Source organism: Rhinoderma darwinii, chromosome 3, assembly GCF_050947455.1.
Source record: "Rhinoderma darwinii isolate aRhiDar2 chromosome 3, aRhiDar2.hap1, whole genome shotgun sequence".
NCBI lineage: Eukaryota > Metazoa > Chordata > Amphibia > Anura > Rhinodermatidae > Rhinoderma > Rhinoderma darwinii.
The window spans coordinates 154732807-154738806 of record NC_134689.1 but is presented as its reverse complement, the minus strand read 5'-3'; positions in this window follow the sequence as shown (position 1 = coordinate 154738806).

The window sequence follows — 6000 nt, the reverse complement described above, 5'->3', positions numbered from 1 at the left end:
CTCAGGGGTACACGGGGCTAATGGCGGCGCAGCGAAAAAATTACTCCTCTTAAGGGAGTGTATGATGACGTAAGTACCGGGGGGTGTGTCGGAAGGAACAGCCAATCAGGTGGATCAAAAGGATACAGCCATCGGAAGAGATGGATTGTCCTATAAGGGGTGGCGTAGCAAAAGCCAATGACGGGTAAGGGACCGCGCATGCGCACTGCTAAAAATTACGGAGATAGTCTAGAAAGTGCGCAGTGAGGGAAGAGGAGGACTTAGAACAATCTGCTGTATAGCAGAGACAAAGCGACTCGGCGCAGGCGCAGTCAGCGTCATTGGGGACTTAATGCAAAACCGAACCACCGCTATGGTTAAAGGTAAGTATATGTGATTGTAGACAGGACCGACACAACAACCCCCATATTAGGGACAAAAAGCCGCCATGCTAGAAATATGGTCAAATCAGGAACTAGTAAATATATATACGTTATATGTAATGTAACGAAATCTAGCCCCTCCACTATAAGAGGCATTAGTAAATAGGTATAGAAGGCAGATCAATTGATAAGACATAGAAGCATAAGGAGATCAACATACTCCAAGATACATTTTATTTTTATTTTTTTTAGAAATACATATATAGCGCGAAAAGGGAATGAACAATGAAATTATAGAAAAGCACTGAAGGTGAATCCTTCATTCAGCCCCAGGGGGGTCATGGTACTCAGACGGTGAATCCACCGTGCCTCCTCCTGTAGGAGCTTGCGATCTAAATTCCCAGCCCTAGGGCCTAGCTTTATCTGTGCGATACCCCAAAATTGGAGCGACTTTGGGTTACCAGCATGGAACCTGTGCATATGTCTTGAGAGAGTGGTATCTTCCTTATGATTGATGGTACTAAGGTGTTTGGACACTCTCCTCCTCAGTTCCTGCAAAGTCTTACCGACATATAATTTGGGGCAAGGACATCTGACCACATATATGACCCCACTACTTTGACAATTGAGAAATTGTTTAATGTCATATGACTTCCCATCAATAGGATTAGTAAACCTCTTGACCGTGGGCATCAAGGGGCAAAAGGAGCATCTGCCACACGGATGAAACCCTTTAACAGGTGATTTCAGCCAAGTAGATGGGGTATTCGAAGATATTGGCGAATAGTGGCTGTGTACTAGGAGATCACGCAAGTTCCTACCCCTACGGTAGGTAATGGTAGGATTGGTGGACATAGCGTCTTTTAAATCAGCATCGGCAGTAAGGATGGACCAATGTTTTTTCAAAACCTTGACAACCTGGGGAGAACATACATCAAAGGTGCCAATACACCGAATGGCACTGGATGATACTGACATTGCAGATTTGGTACCTCTATCAGAAAGTAAGTCATGTCTATGAGACGCCCTAGCTCTGGCATAGGCCCTATGTAGCCACTTTTTGGGATACCCCCGTGCCAAGAATTTTTGATAGAGTCCATCGCATTCCATTTGAAAAGATAGTTCATTAGAACAATTGCGCTTGGCCCTAAGATATTGGCCTATTGGTATCCCTCTCTTAAGAGCTGGGGGGGGATGACTGTCCCAGTGTAGGAAACTATTGGTGGCCGTAGCCTTCCGAAAGATGTCAGTTTGGACACCGCCACCAGGGTCCAGAGAGATCTTAAGGTCAAGAAAGTTGATAACCCGATCATGTATATCATAGGTGAATTTCATGCCGATAGAGTTATTATTGAGCATAGACATGAAGTCAGTGAATGTTTTTGCATCCCCATCCCAAAGGATGAGAATGTCATCAATATATCGACCCCAGAAGGAGATATGTGATGTGAAGAAAAGAAAATCATCGGAAAAGACAATGGTGTCTTCCCACCATCCCAGAAAAAGATTGGCGTAAGTGGGTGCACATACAAAGGGTTTGTTTGCCTGCAGGCATTCTTTCTGTTGATTATATATATTATATATTATACCTGCCGACTACCCAGGGTCTCTGTTCGTTTTTTGCCTTTGTACTGCTGGGTTAATTACCCTTTCTTTTGTCCAAGAAACCTAATATAGAGACTTTGTCCGCCGAGGTGGCATACGTCTTCTCTACCGATAATATTCCATTACATCAGTTCGATATCCATACAGCGTTTAGGGATCTTCAAAAAACGTATCAAAAACTTGTACGATCATGCTGGGAGATAGCTAGTCTTGAAACCTATGTACAACAAAAAATAGTGTATAGGGGCTTAAGAATTAACATTACACCTAATTCGTATCGTGACAACACCGCCTTTATTAAGGGGTGGGAGGAGCTTCTTACCGATAGCTCTCTACGTATGCTCCACTATTTATTAGAGTTAGAAAAACAGAATCACAGTAAAATTGGCGATCAGCTTGAAAAGGAAATAGCAGATATACAAGTCTTTCAATTGTGTCCTGAGTTTAGCGCCTCAGAGGTCAAATTGCAAAAAAAGATTGAGAAACTACAGGGTGAAATTAAGGAACGCAAACATTGCAAATATATCCGTGACCGGAGGCACTTTGATATAGGACAGATATATACGTATAAAACTCGTTCTTTTCCCATTCCTAAACGGACTACTGTGTTCACTGACTTTTCTGAGTCAGACACCTCAGGCACAGAGGAATCTAGACAGACCATTGACAGTCCTAGGCTGGGCACTAAACGTAAGGTTAAGAATAATAAACCAGGCTTCTCAAAGAGAATACCTACTGTATCAAAACAAGCCACAACTGAATTCTTTAACCGTAATAGAGTATGTCCATCTACCACCTCAAAATCCGTCATCTACTTCATCTATACCTGTAACTACATCTGTGCCAAACATTACGAACATGCCGGGCAATTCTCAGTCGCTGACTTCCAATGTAACCCTAAGTGGAGGGAACAGCACTACCAACACCATCACAGGTCCTCCTGCTACTTTTCCTTTTTTAGGACCACTCAACCTACATTGGGGGCTGAAGCAATAACCCCAATTACATCTGCCACCAAGGATGATGATATGCAGATATTTAATCTATCTGCATACGAATTGAACCCCCACCAGCTGACCCTGCTACGGAAGGGACTTTCCTATACCCCCACCCCTCCTTTTGATGAATTCACATGGGCTAAAGATGTCAATCTCTTTGCCAGAAAATTAGCTCTACATAAATACTTTAAGGGCACCACACATGATGGAACTTATCACAATCGTAAGGAATCCAATACACTGAGGGACCTTGAAAGTCTACTTCAGGAGAATGAATTTGGAGCCACCGATGCTGTTGGTTCCTTTTCCTCCCTACGTCCGAAGTCCAAGCTCACTCCCCCCTTCTCCCAGTACAGTCATATTGACATTTTTATTAAGATGGTCTGCAATGACCTCAAGAAGTTTAGGGGTGATAGATCAATGCCCTTCAGTAATCTTAGCAATAATGAAAGGATGGCACTGGATGATTTATGCAGTAATGATAATTTGGTCCTCAAACCTTCCGATAAAGGAGGCAATATAGTGATCCTGGACCGTGTCGACTATACAGGCATGGTCCATAGATTACTTGATGATCATACTACTTATGTCATTTTAAGAGGTAATCCCACGATTAATTATCTGTATGATCTTCTCATTGATGCTAAAAGTAATAATCTTATCACTATGGACGAATTTAAGCATCTGTATAATCCCACCCCCACCCTGGCAACTTTTTATGCCCTACCGAAGGTTCATAAAAATAAACGCCCTCTCCCTGGCAGACCCATTGTGTCAGGAAATGACAACCTGACACAGGGGATAAGCCTCTACGTTGATGAAATTTTGTCCCCCTTTGTTTCCTCTTTATCGTCCTATCTTAAGGACACTAAGGACACCGTCACCAAGATCCAGGAGATTAATGTTACTTCCACCACCATGATAGCGAGCATAGACGTAGAGTCATTATATACTAATATTCAGCACGATCTAGGTCTCACTGCAGTGCAACATTTTTTGAGCACCAAAGGCACCCAATTCCAACGACATAACAATTTTGTCCTGTCACTATTACGTTTTCTGCTCACTCATAACTTCTTCACTTTTGATGATAAATATTATCATCAGATAAAAGGCACAGCTATGGGCACTGTATGTGCACCCACTTACGCCAATCTTTTTCTGGGATGGTGGGAAGACACCATTGTCTTTTCCGATGATTTTCTTTTCTTCACATCACATATCTCCTTCTGGGGTCGATATATTGATGACATTCTCATCCTTTGGGATGGGGATGCAAATACATTCACTGACTTCATGTCTATGCTCAATAATAACTCTATCGGCATGAAATTCACCTATGATATACATGATCGGGTTATCAACTTTCTTGACCTTAAGATCTCTCTGGATCCTGGTGGCGGTGTCCAAACTGACATCTTTCGGAAGGCTACGGCCACCAATAGTTTCCTACACTGGGACAGTCATCACCCCCAGCTCTTAAGAGAGGGATACCAATAGGCCAATATCTTAGGGCCAAGCGCAATTGTTCTAATAAACTATCTTTTCAAATGGAATGCGATGGACTCTATAAAAAATTATTGGCACGGGGTATCCCAAAAAGTGGCTACATAGGGCCTATGCCAGGGCTAGGGCGTCTCATAGACATGACTTACTTTCTGATAGAGGTACCAAATCTGCAATGTCAGTATCATCCAGTGCCATTCGGTGTATTGACACCTTTGATGTATGTTGTCCCCAGGTTGTCAAGGTTTTGAAAAAACATTGGTCCATCTTTACTGCCGATCCTGATTTAAAAGACGCTATGTCCACCAATCCTACCATTACCTACCGTAGGGGTAGGAACTTGCGTGATCTCCTAGTACACAGCCACTATTCGCCAATATCTTCGAATACCCCATCTACTTGGCTGAAATCACCTGTTAAAGGGTTTCATCCATGTGGCAGATGCTCCTTTTGCCCCTTGATGCCCACGGTCAAGAGGTTTACTAATCCTATTGATGGGAAGTCATATGACATTAAACAATTTCTCAATTGTCAAAGTAGTGGGGTCATATATGTTGTCAGATGTCCTTGCCCCAAATTATATGTCGGTAAGACTTTGCAGGAACTGAGGAGGAGAGTGTCCAAACACCTTAGTACCATCAATCATAAGGAAGATACCACTCTCTCAAGACATATGCACAGGTTCCATGCTGGTAACCCAAAGTCGCTCCAATTTTGGGGTATCGCACAGATAAAGCTAGGCCCTAGGGCTGGGAATTTAGATCGCAAGCTCCTACAGGAGGAGGCACGGTGGATTCACCGTCTGAGTACCATGACCCCCCTGGGGCTGAATGAAGGATTCACCTTCAGTGCTTTTCTATAATTTCATTGTTCATTCCCTTTTCGCGCTATATATGGATTTCTAAAAAAAATAAAAATAAAATGTATCTTGGAGTATGTTGATCTCCTTATGCTTCTATGTCTTATCAATTGATCTGCCTTCTATACCTATTCAAGTAAATGGGGCTGAGCTGCAATACAAGTTGTAGCCCATTAACTAGAGTGCCACTGCTTCTGAAAAAAAACCAGACCCTTTTTTTTTAATCCTGGAGAACCTCTGTACACCTTTGAAAAAGTTTTTTTTGTTTTTGTCTTTTTAAAAATAAAAATGTGTATAAGGCCTTATTCACACTAACATGTCCATTTTGCGCGCGTAAAAAATGCAGCGTTTTTCCTGCGTTGCAGTTCCGTGTGACATCAGTGTATGGTGCTTGTCAGCGTTTTTTACGTGCGTATGTCATCCGTATGTCATGCGTTATTTACGTCAGCAAAATAAAATGAAGGAGGTGGTTTTCTTTTTCTCATCATTTCTTTAGCAACCGTTGTGTGAATCACGCACAGCAAATGCATGTGCGTCCGTGTGCTGTCCTTGATTTTCACACACCCATTGACTTCAATGGGTGCATGATGCGCAGAAAACGCAGTATAGTAACAAGTATAGGACATGCAGTGAGTTTCACGCAGTGGATACATGCTGCGTGAAAAACATT